Source organism: Ailuropoda melanoleuca, chromosome 3 (assembly GCF_002007445.2).
Source record: "Ailuropoda melanoleuca isolate Jingjing chromosome 3, ASM200744v2, whole genome shotgun sequence".
NCBI classification, from domain to species: domain Eukaryota; kingdom Metazoa; phylum Chordata; class Mammalia; order Carnivora; family Ursidae; genus Ailuropoda; species Ailuropoda melanoleuca.
The window spans coordinates 16,911,947-16,928,534 of NC_048220.1; the positions used below are offsets into that span (position 1 = coordinate 16,911,947).

Below are 16,588 nucleotides of genomic sequence, written 5' to 3' on the forward strand. Positions count from 1 at the left end.
GCAGGTGGGCAGGCTCTACAGGGAGCACCTGCTTCGGCAGCCCCGCCCACCTTCCCGCCCAGGTAGGCTGCTAGTCTCAGAGTTTCTCATACCCCAGGTGGTGACGTCTCACTGCGTTGTCGAGTCAGTTTAGTGTGAGCAGCACTTAAAGAAGACGTAAAATTAAATGGAGTTAAGAAAGGAAGAAAGGAAGAAAGAAAAAGAAAGGAAGGAAGGAAAGAAAGGAAAGAAAGAAAGACAGACAACAACAAGGACTGAAGTCCATCATGCTTTGCAAGGTAACTTTTGTTTTGTGTTTGGGTGTACTGGGTCACCAGGTAAAACTGGTTCCTGGAAGCTCCTCTTCATCTGGAACCTTCCTGAGCTCTGGGGGCTGGGAGAGGGAGGATGAGCAAGCTGGGCCTGCTCATTTCAGAAGCTGGAAATGTCTCAGTTAGGGATTTACTCCCCCAGGTCTCCAAAGGCTTTTTAGATTCTAGTCAAAATGGCTGCTCCCTGGGCCAGGTTGGACCTGAGGCTTTCTCTGCCATTGAGCAGCCAGAGTGGGAAGCTACCTGAAAGCCCCTGAAACTGACCCGAAAGCCAAGCACCAGGGAGGGAGACAGGATCTTAGTAGGAGCGGTTGCTTGTTTGGGAGGCGAACAGAGGGATACCAGATACCTCCCGCTGCCCTCTCAGGGACCCCAACCCTCAACTGTGGGTCCAACTCAGTCACTAAAACCAAGCAAGGCCAAGTCACTGCCCACTGGCTTGGTGCCTGAGGGAACTGAGGAGTGAAAGTGACATTTAGTGTGGTGTGTCCCCGAAAGATAATTCTATATGTGAATAGATTTTAGAATAATTTACTTTCAACATATGTCAAAACATATCCAATTTGCCCTTTGGAGTTGCAGAAACCGTTTGGCATTTCTTTTTCCCTCTGCAGTGTAAAAAAATGGAAAGGAATGGCAGATGCCTGGTCAGTGTTTGGGAGAAAAACAAATGCCACGCCACATGATGATCCAGTTTGCTCAGGTCCTTGGGGCTCATTCCTCAGGCAGAGGCAATTGGCACTGGATTAGCTGCCAACATTTATTGACAAAGGAATTAATCTTCACCATTGGTGTTTTTTAAAGCCCATTCTTTCCAGGAAGTTGCAGCAGAACATCAGGACTCCTTCACTCTTGCCTTTCTTCCTTTCCTGCTGACAAAAATGGCTAAAAATAACCTCATAAACCCGTGATTCCACTGAAGAAGGTGAGGGAGCAAAAGAACAAAAGAACATCATTTCCCCCATGCAGGCGGCCACGTGGCCAGTTCAGGCAGTCACTGAAATCACAGACGTTAGGAGATCGCCTCTTACATGGGTTGAGGAGGGTGCGCATGGGTATGTGTTTAGGGGCGTAGGCAACGCGAGAACAGTTACCCTAAACATGACAACTGTGTGTTCGGTCAGGGAAGACCCTTCCATTCATGATCTCTAGGTACCCACTTGACTTAGCTGCCTTTTCCCACTAGGCTTCTCACCGAAATCATCTTTTGGGGAGGAATAAAGTAGTATACGCTTCCTATGTCAATAAAACAATGCTGAGCCAGGAACTGCACATTTCCATTCCCTAAATGCCACTGGAAACCCCTCTCAGTGGGACCCTAGGTAGGTGAGTGTGTGGCTCTGTTGGCTATCTTCCAGGGAGTGCTTAGTCTGTTAATAACTGAGTGCCCACCGTGTGCATCAGACTAGGGCTTGTGCAGAAATGCACAAAGGAATAGAGAAAACTTTGCCCTTGTTTTCCTCTTGTTACTCAGAGAAACAATACACTGAAGGAAGGAATGAATGAGAGAATGAAGAGTTGAAAGCAGCCTTGAGTTGTGGCCATTGATTTCATTATGTCTGTGTCACCCGTGACATGGGCCACCAGCGTGGAACATGGTGATACGTATGGAGAAACTCTAGTGTGCAGAGAGGACACAGAGACCACAGGGAACACAGAAACATGGATGGACCTCCATATGTCGGTGCTGGCATGACACTAAATATCTGTCTGGCAGGATCAGACTGAGGAAGGTGTCGTGATGGGGGTAGATTTCTTGGCTAGGCGGCGTTTGCTATGTTGTGTTTTCTGAGTATGTGCCTTTGTTGGTTTGCAGCCATGGAGGAGGGAAGGCAAACAAGATGGGCCTATAGAGTGGAGGGATGAATTTTCCTTCCATAAAGCTTTATTAAAAGGAAATCCCAGGGAAGGAAAGACCTTAAAAGACAATGTTTAGGAGGCAAACAGTTATAAATGCATTCAAATCTAAATGCCAACTCCTTCACATACATCTGTTAAAGAAAACAAGGCACTAGACAGCTCATAAATAAGAAATTTCAAATTAATCCTCCCTAAAGAATTTAATTATCCTGTTAAACTGACTTCCCATTAAAGATCAAAACACACACAGATCATTTAAACCAAAAAAAAAAAAAAAATATGGCAACACCACAATGGTCAGTGTATCTCCAGACAACATTTATAGGGGTTTTGATGGAACAGGAAATAGAGGGTGTTGTTTATGAAAAAGTGGAAGATCACATTCCATACAATGAAAGATCGAGCTACCCTGTGAAAGACCTAAACTCTCTTGTTTTTGCAGTTCTGGACTAGGGAGCTAGAACCCCAGCTATCAAAGGAAAAGACCCCATCTCTCTCTATTCTAATACTTCATCCAAGACTGAACCCTTGATAAGACAGATTGCCCCAAGGAGACCCCAAAGGGACCAACACATGGCAACAGGGCCGGTTCCCCTCCCTTCTCTTCTGGTTCTCAAGGCCATCACAGAATTCTCAGCATACAAGGGCAGATGTTATAAGAGACTTGGGATCAGAGAACAAATGTGCTTATTGAAAGAGGATAGATAGGTTGAGGTTAAGTGATCTGAGAAGGAAGGGGTAGAACCTTGTAGAAATTCCTGGCATCTCAGGGAGAATCAGCAATGCAGCAATGACCAAGAAATAACAGGTGGCAGAAGTAAAGGAGGTCGATTCCACGATCCTACAGGCGCATCTCAGAAAGGGGTCCGAACTGGTGATACACACTCTGTACATCCATATAATGGAATGCGATGCCAGGCGTCCCAGTCTGACCACCCCTGCCCCACCATTCCAGCTCCCTCCCTCCAGTACCCCAACTCCAATTGATGAATGGATGAACAAATGTGATATATCCACACTAGAAAATATTATTCAACCATTAAAGAAGTACTGATACATGCTATAACCTGGATAAAAGTTGTAGACATTATACTAAGAAAAAGAAGCCAGCCACAAGAGGCCACATATTATATGACTCCATTTACATGAAATGTCTAGAATGGGCAAAGCCACAGGGACAGAAAGTTGATTAATAGCTGCCAGGGGCTTTGTGGGGGGTAATGGCAAGTTACTGCTAATGGGTACAGGGTGTTGATGGAGTCGTTGGGTTGATGATAATGTTATGGAATTAGATAGCAGTGATGTTGTACAACTTTATAAATACACTAACGCCACTGAACTGTACATTTAAGAGAATGAATTTTATGGAACATGAACAATATCTCAGTTCTACAAGAGCTTTCTCCCCAGATGTCTTTCTGGATTACTCTTTTTCCTCCATCAAGGCTTTGCTCAAATATCTTCTCAGTGAAAATTTCAAACACCCTACCACCCTCCTAGCTCTTCTGATCCCTTTTATTCTGCCTTATCTTTTAATCCCTGTAGTATGTGTCAGCTTCCAACATGATCTATACTTTACTTACTGTGTTAATTCTTACATCCCCCTACTGAAATGGAAGCTTCCTGAATTCAGAAATTTTTGTCCATAGGGTGGACAAGCAGAATCTCGAATAGTGCCTTGTGCTCAAAAAATATTGACTGACTGAATGAATAAATTAATACCAAGAAGACATTAAGATTGATATACAGGAGAATACTGACTCATATGAAATAAGTCATTTATTCTTAAATGACAAAAGTGGATTACCAAACAATATATAGTACATACAGTAAGATCCCTGAATCATTAAGAAATAGAAAATGTATTATGCATAGAGAACACATTGGAGGGGATGAGATATATTAAAATACATCACAATCCCTGGGTATTATGATTGTAGTTAGTTATTAATTTATTTCCTAAAACATGTGTTCATATCTTCTAAGCTCACTGGTTTTGGAATCAGGGAGATTTGGGATATAACCTGTGCTCCATTTCTTACTGGCTGTGTAAATCTGAGCAAGTTATTAACCCTTGGTGACTCAGTTTCCTCATCTATAAATGGGGATAATAACAGTATTAACCTTGGTGGACTCTTTTGAAGATTAAATAATACATATAAAGCACTCAGCACATGCTTGGCATATAAAAGGCACTCGATAAAATGTTTGCTATTATTAATTACTATTAATATCTTTCTAATAACTATGGAATTCAAAATGTACTACTTGCTGAATTTTTTTTCATGAAATATTTTGAGTTATACTTCTTTTGTAAATTCCTGTGAGTGAACAGTGAACACTCTCTTGAATCAATTTAAGCCCTTCCATTTCTCTGCTGACTGGGTCCCCTGGACTCATCTGTTCCCTGTTGATTTTGGGTGATGTTTGACTCATCCGGCCAAGAGTAGGTTACGTGTATGCCAACAGCATTGTGTGCGAGGCATTAACCTTTAAAACTCCCATTTGAGTTTTTTGGACATTTTTGTCCATTGTTCAGTGATTGCACTATAGGTTTTTAAGTTTTGGCAGAACCATAATCTAGGGTCTCTACTATCTAAGAAGGATACAGAAGTTACAACATAAACAAATTCAAAAGCAAGCTCTTACATTTTCTCCAGCTACACACTCTTTTTACGAGTGGGGGAGGGAATTAGCAAGGCCGAGAGAACCTTAAATTTTTATCTCCCTTTTCAAATTTATTATAAAAGTGATGTATTCTCATGGTAATATAGATTGACTCATTAACGAGGGTATAAATGGAATCATAACACCTCTAGTTCATAAACTACTCCTAGTCCTGCTAAGCACTTGTAACAATTCTTGCTCTAACAAATTCAAGCACTATCAATTAATTCTGTTTTTAAAAAATTAGGAATCTAGCCTACTACCTTTTTTTCCTTTCCCTAAATTTTGTTATATTTTTTACTTTTATGTTCTTTGCTAACTTTATAACTTGAAATAATAGTCCTAAATGTTTCTTTTTTAATTCATCAATTTAAACCAGTATTTCTTAAGCTCCCCCCATTGTGTTTAAGTTGAGGAAACTGGCACCATTTTACCTCCCTCTGTTGCTCTTCTCTTCCATCACTCACTCAGATTGTCTCAGTCACATTATTAGTTTTGCATTCTTAGGGTTTATGACTTAATTTTCTGTAATCACTTATCTTCCACAGATTGTTTAGAAATAAATTCCAGAAAATGAAAGGGCATTTTAATATAATAAATCTCTAGAGAGAGAACTGACTTTAGAACTAAGTAGTGTGATTGGACACTGACAGAAGGAGATGTGGGGTTCCTTAATCCACATTGCTTGAAAGAAAATGCACCAGGCCTCAAGGTGTGTTTTAAGAATTTTGTTTTTTACCAAAAGCTCTAAATCAAACCACATTTTCATTTGCTCCGTAGTTAGACTATGTATTTCTTATGGAGGCTTTTGTTTTTCCTGACAGTTTGAATTGCCTTTATTTTTTTTTTTCTTGTTGACAATAGTAGCATATTTTTCACCTTAATGCTCAGATCATACAGCCGGTTAATCAAATCATTACAGAAAATCCACAGTCTTCTTCAAGTCATGCTTCCTGTTGCTTTCTGACTCATGTTATAACTCAGACATACTGTTTTCCAAACATGCCACTGCCCTAGGATTTCTTTTCATTGTACTCTTTGAGATTAGGGTCAATATTTTCTGGAATGTTGCTCTTTCTCTCTTTTGGGTTCTGTCCTTCCTTTGCAGGAGAATATTCTCAATCTTTCCCCCCAGAGATCTTTATTCCAGAGATTTCTAAAATTTTTATTTTGCCTTTATATTGATTAATAACTTAATGATATTAAATTCTAGTTTTCAAACCTTGTTTCCTCTGAATTGTGAATTCATTTTTCTTATGAATTGCTGACTGGAAATAAAATGAAATAAAAATGCCAGTCCAATTCTTAGTTTTTTTGTAAGTAAACCCCTCCCACCCTGCTCTGAATACTATTAGCATCTTCTTTTTCTCATTTATATTCAGAATTTCATAGAGTTTTACCCTTTTAATCTGAAGCTCTGGGAAATGTGTTATTTCTTTAAATACTTGTATTTCCCCTTTGTTTTTATTCTCTTTTTGGAGCTCTTAAGTAATCACATGTTGGACTTCTGGAACTGGTTGTCCATGCCCATTAAATTTTCTTTTCTATCTTCTTCTCTTTTTGTTTTAAGATCTAGGAGGTTTACTTGACTTGATTTTAAACTCAGTAAATGTATTTTGAAAATTTCATCCACCACATTTTTAATTTCCATGGTTTTTTTTATTCCTTATTTCCATTTATATAGCTATCTTATATAACTTTATGGATACAAAATATTCTTTTTATTTAAAAAGTTTTATATATAAACACCTATGTATTTAGAACTCAGAATTTTATTTTATTTTAAAGATTTTATTTACTTGAAAGAAAGAGCGTGAGAGAGATCACAGAGGGAGAAGCAGACTCCCCACTGAGCAGACAGCTCAATGTAGGGCTCAATCCCAGGAACATGACCTGAGCCCAGGGCAGACACTCAACCGACTAAGACACCCCGGTGCCCCCAGAATTTTTTTTTTAAAGTTTCCATTTTGTCATTTGTGGTTCAGATAATTTTCTTATTAAAAGAAATGGGACTATAGAGGTCAACTGAGGTGGCCTTTTGTTTCCCAATCCCTACCCCCATTCTCTGTCCCTTTTTCTCTTTCCTACCATCCTTCACTTCCTTGCCAGAGGCAACCACCGTTATAGATTTTGTGTTTCCTTTTAGTCCATGTTTTAATATTTTTACTGCATATTTCAGTATCTATGAACAGTATCCAATATTGTTTCATGTGTGTTAAATTTGTACCATAGTATACATAGTCCAAAAGCATTTTGTTCACTCGATGCTTTGTTTAAAATCCATCCATGTTGATACATATGGATCCCGTTTATATTTTTAACTGCTGTGAGCATCCCTGTGATCATTCATTTAACGAATGCACCAAAAATGTTCCTGCAACTGTTCTTGTGCTGGGGACACAGCAATGAAGGAAACAAAATATGAACACAATATATTTTATCTTTCTTCCATTACCAGATGTTAGGTTTTGCCATGACAATGTTTTGGTGAGAACCCTTGTACTGGGCTTCTTTGCAAGTGTTTCTCTAACAAATATTTCTAGGGGTGGAAGTGTATGTTCATAGATCACATTTTCAACTCTACCACACATTGCCAACTTGCTGTATTAGATCACATGCCCAGCAAGCTGAGCAAATTGTCTGTTCCATTCATCTTGCCCAGCATCTGGATAGTCATACTTCTTTATTTTTGCTTTTCTGATGGCTGAGGAATGGTACGTCCGTGTTTGAGTAAGCATTTCTTCTAATTGTTAGTAAGGCTTTGCATCTTTTATATTTACTGGTCCTTTAAATCTCCTTTGTGTACTGCCTGAAGGTATCTTTTGCTCCTCATTTTTGTAGTCAGTTGTTTCTCTTTTTCATACTGATTTGTAAGGTTCTCCATCTATATAGTCTGGAAACAAAAATATTTTCTGTTTTATGTGTTGTAAATATAGTTTTGCAGTCCAGGGTTTGTGTCTTCACTTTATTTATAGTGGCTTTTGCATAAAAGAGTTTTACTTCTTAATGTAATTTTTTCCTTTATGAACTGTCCTTTCTGTGTACTGACTGAAAAATAATCTCCCCTCCACAGTCATAAAGATACTCTCCCCTGTATTTCCTCTTAATAATTTTAAAGGCTTGCTTTACACACGCAGGCCCCTAATTCAAACAAAATGACCCATTTGTACAAGATGAGGCATTAATCTACCTTTCTTTTTTCATAACGAGGGCTAAATCATTTATTAAATAATCCTTCCTTTTCTCCCTTATTTTTAATGCCTTGTCTACCCTCTGCCAAGTTCCTACATATATTTTGATGATTATTTCTGTGGTTTCTGTGATGTTACAATGAATGGACCTGAGATTTCAGTCAGATTCTTTTTTTTTTTTAAGAGTTTTTTTTATTTATTTGAGAGAGAGAGAGAGTGCCCAAGTGGGAAGGAGATGCAAAGGGTGCGAGAAGCAGACTCCCCAGATACAGGGCTTGATCCCAGGACCCCAGGACCGTGACCCCAGCTGAAGGCAGACACTCAACCACCCAAGCCATGCAAGTGTCCCTTAGATTCTTTTTAAAAACAATTCCCTTCTGCTCCCTAAACTTCCCATCTTTCCCCCAGTCTCAGGACTTCTTTGTCCTCACACTGACCATAAACCGACCTCTTTGTTTCAAGATGAGGAAATAAAGATGCAGAGATCTTAGACTTCCTGTTCAGGTTCACACACAAGGTAATTAGAAACTACCAAGCTTTTGGGCTAGGATCATAACCTATTTTCCGGTCCTGTCCCCATTAATGCTCAGTCCCCTAAAAGTTTGTATTTTCAGTCAAATTTTTACTTCCACCAGTAGCTGATGAAACCGCCCATTTCACTGAATCTTTGCAAGACTGGGTTTCATTTAAACTGTTTTTTCCTATTCACAGCTTCAGGATGTTGGTTCATTATTAGAGTTTCTTGGCATAAATAAGTGTTTAAGTAAATATGTATGAAGCAAATAAATACTCCTTTAAAATTTGATCATGTGTTTCCTTGTCATAGTGTTTTGTCTCTTTGATTTGTTTACTAACATCACTTCCCCAATCTTCAATTTCGCTGTTGCTTTTTTCCTAGTGAGTTCTGGGTATATAGTGAAGATATTAACCTTTGTTATATGTCTTTAAAAAAATTGTGTCAGTTGTCTTCTAGTTTTGTTTATAGTCTGTTTGACACAAAAGTTTTAGAATTAAAACTAGAGGGGTACCTGGGTGGCTCAGTCAGTTAAGCATCTGCCTTGGGCTCAGGTCATGATTTCCAGGTCCTGGAATCGAGCCCCAGCTGGGCTCCCTGCTCAGCAGGGAGTCTTCTTCTCCCTCCCCCTCTGTCCTCCCCACCCCACTTGTGCTCTCTTTCACTCTCTGAAATAAATAAAATCTTTTTTTTTTAAAGTTATAACTAGAACTAGAAATTCTTCTCTGTGTATCTTCTATTATTCTTCTACTTAGAAAAATCTTCATTCCAAGAGCAGATAAATATTCATCCCAGATTTTCTATGACTTTCATGGTTTCATAAATTCTTCAATACATTTATAACTTATTTTGGTGTATGGTGTGATGTCAAAAGCCAACTTTCATTTTCTTCAAATGGTTTATCAACTGGTTCAGTCTAATTTATTGATAACATCTTCATTTATATGCCACCTTTTTCTACAGTAAATCCTTATACATACTAGAATCCCTCCATAGGTTTTACTTCATTAATCTATATTTGAAAAGCATCACATTTCAAAGTTATTAAAGCTTTATAATTCATTTTAGTAACTGGTAGACATCTCTTGTCTCCCACATTTAATGATCATTTCTGTTTGCTCTTCCTGGGTTTGCTGTTTTTTTAAATCTGAGTCACCATTTTAAAGTTGAGGTTTTGTTAAAAATGTATTTAATCTGGAGAATAATATAAAAAAGGGTTACATTTTGAAAATACTTCATCTTTCTATCTAGGTACATAGCATTTATTTGAGTTTTATTTCCCTTAGCACAATAGTTCAGTTTTCTAACTACTGATTTATTATTACTGAATATTTTACACTTTAGTAAATGGGAACTTTTCCATTATATTCTACAAACGCTTACTGCTCATTTACAGAAAAGCTACTGATTTTGGTTTATTTTGTATATAGGCTTTTATTTTTAATTAAATTTTTATTATATTTTTGTTGATTCTATTGTTTTTAGGTAAACAGAAATACCACATATAAATAATGATTATCTTTTTCTTCCTTTCCACAGATTTCGGTTTCTTGGGTGGGCTGTGGCTTCCAGAATACTGAATGATCATGGTGAAAAGGGAGTCTCGTTCCTGATTTTAATGAGGTATTAGTTTGCCATTAGTTTATTATCCTTTCAGTTTCATATTTCGTATGCTCTAAGTTGTTTCTCTGGCCTAGATGCTCTTGATTATGTTAGGACGTAATGTCTAGTATACTTACTTATCTTGAATTTTCAGCTTTTTATTTAAGAGTTCAATTTTTTTAATTTCTAAAAGCCCACTGCTTTTGTATTCTGTATTTTTTTGTGTGTGAATGAATTCTTCATATTCGATTTATTCTGTGTCTATAGTTACTTCTGATCTACTCTGTTTATCACTATTTCTAAAATGATTTATCTTTGAATCCAAAAAGGGTCTCATGACTGGGTGGTAGAGGAAAGGGGAGGAAAGATCAAGGGTACTGAATAATCTTCTGGTTAATAATCAAATGTGATAGATTTTTTAACAATGCCACTTGTTCCCTTGAATAGAAGTTGATTGATGACTGGCACACAGAGGAGAAAAGTTGATAACTACCAGTTTGGCTGACTTTTATGTGCAAGATACAATTAAACTTAAAGACAATCACACACACACAAAACCACCTCAAAAAAACAAAACCCCACAACGGTAAGGTTATTTCGAAGAGACAGAGAGAGGTTCCAATTCCAAGAGCTCCAGTGACTAAACATGGGACAATCTGAGCAACAAAATAAATAAAGTAGTATTACACTGTAAGCCAAAGTATAAAATCTGAGTCCATACTTAGACAAATAAGTGACTGAATCAATAAATCAAAGGGCATGGGGAGAAGAGACAAATCTCCCATGCAGAAGAAATCCAAATAAGTTATGTCCACACTCATACAGCAAGGAGGTAGAGCATAACTCCCCATTCATTAAGTGTTGGCTGTGCATGATGAACTCCTTCCAGAGAGCTGCTGTATGGATAGAGGGAAGAAGAAGAACTCTACAGTGGAGAAACCTGGCGAACATCACATCATCCAGGTGATCAGGCTCAACATCAACCATGATAAGTCCATGTGCCCTTCATGTGTGCTGACATTGGTGCTTGACTTCTGTGGCCTTCCTCTTGCAAACTCATAACCTCAGACACATCCTTATTGAAGGACATTCTACAAGATCCCTGACCAGTGGTTGTCAAAAACAAGGAATCGTCTGAGAAACTGTCACAACAACCGAGAGGGGCCTAAGGAGGCAGGGCACCTGAATATTAGGTGGAATCTGGGGTGGGATCCTGGAACACAAGAAGAATATTAGGTAAAAACCAAGGAAATCCGAATGAAGTATAAACTTCAGTTAGTAAGAATTCATCAGTATTGGTTCATTAGTTGTAACAAATATACATACTAAAGATGTCCATATATACAATGGAATATTACTCAGCTATCAGAAAGAACGAGTTCTCAACATTTGCTGCAACATGGACGGCACTGGAGGAGATAATGCTAAGTGAAATAAGTCAAGCAGAGAAAGAAATTATCATATGAAATCTCTCATCTATGGAACATAAGAACTAGGAAGATTGGTAGGGGAAGAAAGGGATAAAGAAAGGGGGGTAATCAGAAGGGGGAAAGAAGCATGAGAGACTATGGACTCTGAGAAACAAACTGAGGCCTTCAGAGGGGAGGGGGGTGGGGGAATGGGATAGGCTGGTGATGGGAAGTAAGGAGGGCACGTATTGCATGGTGTACTGAGTGTTATACGCAACTAATGAATCATCGAACTTTACATCAGAAACCAGGGATGTACTGTACAGTGACTAACATAATATAATAAAAAACATTAAAATAAAAAAAATAATAGGGGAAACTGGGTGTGAGGTATACGAGAACTTTATTTTTTTAACTATCTTTGCCATTTCTCTGTAAAAATAAAACTCTTCTAAAAAATAAACTTTATTTAAAAAATAATCACATGGTAAGTAGTCATAGCTAACAATTCCTGGGTGGTCTTAAAACTGTGATGACTGTATGCCATGCTGGAAAACAACTCAGTAACTAACAGACTAGGCTAGCCCTACTTGGTATTCCAACCAGCCTCACTTCCGGGACTGATTACCAACGTACCTTTGTCTCCAAGGTGATTGCTTGGTTATATTTCCACAGAGGGTACTCAGTTATACTCTAAAAGCTCCTCTGAGAAAACAGCAAGAACGAATGGACATAAATTGCAGCAGGAAGGGCCTGAGTTGGAGTTTTGTTGTGCTATGAAGGCAAGCTACGTGATATTCCTTGATAGTTATCTTTTAAAGGGTGAGTTGACGAGAGATCAGTTTGGCGTAGCCTGGTTTTAGCCCATCTCGGAGCAAATCAGCCGAGAAAATGAATTGCTACAGTTTCCAGGAGGTCCTAAGAGTTTTCACAACTTAAGTAAAAAATTTCCATAAACTCAAAGTTGGTCTAAGTGGTACCAATCACTTAGAAATTGTTCTTCAAATTGTCTACAGTCTCTGCCATTCTCTCCATCGGCACATGATTTATTAATTTTGTTTCAGAGATTTGAGTTCAGGCTGCATAAATCATGAATAAAGATTAGTTTAACAGTCACAGTGCCCCCTGGGACAATGTTTCAAGTGAAGAAAACTCAAAATTGTCGCAATGTGAAAATAATATGACAGTTGTATCAATATTTGCAAATTGAAGTGATATTCAATACCCTTTCAGAGGCAGAGTATAAATCTTATTTCTGCTCATTTTATGCAAACTCTAAAACTTTCCTTTTTAATTTTTTATTAATATTTTTCCCTTGTGAAAATGTTTTGAAAAACAAGTCTAAGATCATCCTGATCGGCCTCCAGCTGTTAAGCAACACGAGACTCTGACCTCTTGCTACTGCTTTGATGACTTAAATACTTTAGAAAAACAATATATTACCAGGCCCCCGAGCCACTTACGGTAATGATATTTTGCCATTTTTCACGCATTAAAAAAAAAGAAAGAACTGTCTGGTAGTGTGGCAGATACCATGGTTTTAATATTCAAAATTATATCACCTTGTTTCCACTGGCTTATTCCAGCTGACTCTTTAACCTTTATGAAACTCTAATTATTCATATACTTAAACACGTGATTGTGATTTGGAAAACAAGACCAGATATTAAATACTCCGGTTAGAAGCTAAGTACTCCCCAGAATGAATTAAAAGTGGCTAATTTAAGGAAAAATGGCTCATTATTTAAGTAACTCAATTTCCTATTACCTATATTATTCCCAGGTAGCTGATGGTGTGGTTAGCACAGACAGTAAGATCACATGTTAGAGGCTTTTCCAGCAATGACTTCATGCATTTAATGGCATCTCTGGTTACAAACATTTATTCCAAATGAGTGAATCTGGGGTGTGTTAGATGAAGAAAAGAGAAAGATACAATGGGTACAAGGGAGCAAACCAAAGTCTGTTACACTCAGTTCCCTCTCAACTTCAGTAATATTTTGTTGGAAAGCTTTCAGCACGTTCTCTTGGTCAGAAATGAGGAACACTGATCTACATGCAGGCTTGGCATGCACGTTATCGAAATAACATTTTAGAGAATCATTAAAAGGCTGAATTCAATATGTTAAATCCCTAATCAGAGATGCCAAAACCAAGAGTCAGACATCTGTCTTGGACAAGTGACCACAAGGCCGATGAGAGACGGTTCATGGAAAGGTCAGGGGAAAAAATGCCAACAGTTACTACTATATAAGAGTACATTACTTTTTGTGGTGAGCGATACAGTTTATTCCCTTTTTGTCCTATGTTGTCCCCTATTCATTTGAATAACTATGGTATCAGATTAATTTCATTAGCTAGTATTGGGGAATGAACCAAAAACCTGACTAAAATTCAGATTATGATCCCATCATGATGTAGTCTGCTCTGGTATTCTGTGAATCTAATAAGAAATTATGCCTCATCAAACATACATAATTTGGCTTGAAGTGGTATTGTGGGAAACCAAATTTAGAGTCACAATAAAGTTGTCTATGCTGGATATCTTCATTTCATAGTGTAATATGCATTGGCTAACCCGAGGTCCCCAGGCAATCATCTCATCATTCGGGCTCACTCTGGGTGGAGCTCGTTTATATCCTATAATCACACCATTAGCAGTCACTGCTAAATATAAACACAAGGACGGATGTGAATGATTGTTTCACAACTCCAGTGATATCACTACACAATTATATTGACAGGCCCAATAATGACAGCATGAAGCTACCATGGTTACTCTTCCACGAGGTAAACAAACAAGCACCTGAACACTTAACATGCATACCCCCTGTAGTTCTTTGTCCTGTGGAGTGGGGGGCGGGCAGCCTCACTTGTAGAAACCAGGACGGGTCTGTGCCATGAGCACGGCAGTTTTGCTACACGTGTAAGAACTCAGGGCACAAAGTTCTGGATAAACTGCCAACATCCTGTTCCCAGGAGGCACAGAGTGTGCATCTGCTGGTGGGTTCTGAAATTCAATTAACTGTCCCCGTGGCTTAGTCATTTCACTTCCATGGACCTTCTTCATGTGGAAAATGAGAGCGTCAAGGTCATGTAACAATGATCCTACAAATGTATGCGTGTTTATGCATGTGGATAACTACATGCTTTCAGTAATAGCAACAATAATAGAACTGAATATGAACTTGTGATTCTATCATTTATTACCAAATCCATTTTGTTATTTTACTATTTTTTTTTAAAGATTTTATATATTTATTAGAGAAAGAGAACATGAGCAGGGGGAGTGGCAGAGGGAGAAGCAGGCAGAGGCAGAGGGAGAAGCAGATTCCCTGCTGAGCAGAGAGCCCGATGCAGGGCTCGATCCCAGGACCCCAGGATCGTGACCAGAGCTGACAGCAGCTGCTTAACTGACCGAGCCACCCAGGCACCCCATTTTGTTGTTATTCTTTAATAACAAAGATTTCCTTTCTGTCCATGTGACTATGGACAAGTTAGTGTTCTCTAAGGTTTAATTTTCTTCTATATAAATTAAGATAATAATAGCACCTATCATTGCTTATTGACTCTTGTGAGAATTGCCCAGGTAGTGTAGGTAATGTTTAGCCTGGTGCATGGCATAGAGTAGGGACCTGACACACTTTTCACCCGTTTTCGACCCCTTTCTGTTTATAAAACAAGCGAGCAAAGATTGACTACAGGTATAACTGTCCATTTAGAAGGAAAAGTGTTTTTATGAACTGTTAGAAATTTTTTTATGAAATAGTTATTTAGAGAAGAAACATCTGAATTTTGAAAATACATTTTTTAAAAAAAATACAAATAAGGGATCCTAAAACAATGAAATTCTCTTTTAAAAGATACACTAGGGTAATATATACATTGACCCTAGTATTTTTGTAGGACAAAGGTAGACAGTATCAGTAGTAATACCTATATAAGCCAAAATAGAAGATTTGACCAATCTGAGGTAACTTGTCAAAGTTATCAAGGAGGAAAACAGGCCTAAAGATGTTACTGCTAACTATTGGGCAAAAAAAGGAAATGCCACCTTAACAAGAAAATTAAAAATCCAACCAAGTACCTGCATTTTCTGCTTGAGTAAATGGCATAAAAGATGTTTGCTACAGAGATTTACTTATTAGTTTGAACTAACAAGAGATAAATTTGATCTAAGACACTAAACGTTTTTAGAACAAGAAACTGACAGAAATTTAAAGTTAGTTTTTAAATTGGTAAGTCTTGCAAGAAAAATATCTAGTGAGTTTTTTAGCAGTTGAAGAGCAAGCAGAGAATCCTGATTCTTCCTCAACTTTCCTTTCTGTCAGGAAAACCAAAGAAAAATACACCAGGATGTCAAAATGTCAAGGAGACTGGTTTTAAACTCTTGAAGCTCATCAAAATAATTCACCAGAATTTTCTGTCATTCTCTCTTCTCCATGTAACAGAGAACTCGCCTCAGGGGCAGCATCAGAGCCTAATGCACCTCTCTGAAGAGCACTTCTACTTTAGGCCCTATTTTCAATATTTAATGCAATACTGGACTCTTTCACACCTCCACCCATTCTGGCTGAGGGGACTCACTGAGTGGGCTAGTTTGCTTGGGCTAAGTGGCCAGAGATGACAAGTCTATCCTTCAGTTGATACTTCATAGGGTATTTGACAGAAAGACCTGGAACTAGGCTTAGCATGACCTCACCCAGATACTGCCAGACAGTAACCTCTGCCCTCCTCCCAGCTTCCCCTCATGCCTCATGCGTCATTGGCCCGAGGGTGGAACTAACACCATAGGGCAAAGGGCACAACACACATAGAGGAGAGGGTAACAAGAATTGCCCCAATGCAGTGTTTGAGTCAGTAGTCTGATGTCATAATGCTGGTTCACCGGAGTTTTCCTGGTTGCTCTCTTTGCTACATGCACCTAAACACAATCCATTTCTTAATTTACTTACTTACTGGTATGATTTATTCACCTCCTGACAGACTGCAGTTTCTCCAGATTTAGAAGCTAGGGAAGATGCAATGCTAGCT

General features: G+C 38.4%; 1 protein-coding gene and 1 long non-coding RNA gene across 2 annotated transcripts in view; one reads left to right on the forward strand and one right to left on the reverse strand.

Annotated features, from left to right (window-relative positions):
* The window catches only part of MARCHF3 (membrane associated ring-CH-type finger 3), a 136,363-nt gene that overhangs the window by 64,391 nt on the left and 55,384 nt on the right, over positions 1–16,588 (reverse strand). The gene's annotated exons all lie outside the window — the stretch shown is intronic.
* Positions 140–10,723, forward strand: LOC109489446. The gene is made up of 3 exons (XR_002142442.2): positions 140–278; positions 10,083–10,166; positions 10,593–10,723. It is a non-coding gene; the product is annotated as an uncharacterized LOC109489446 (long non-coding RNA).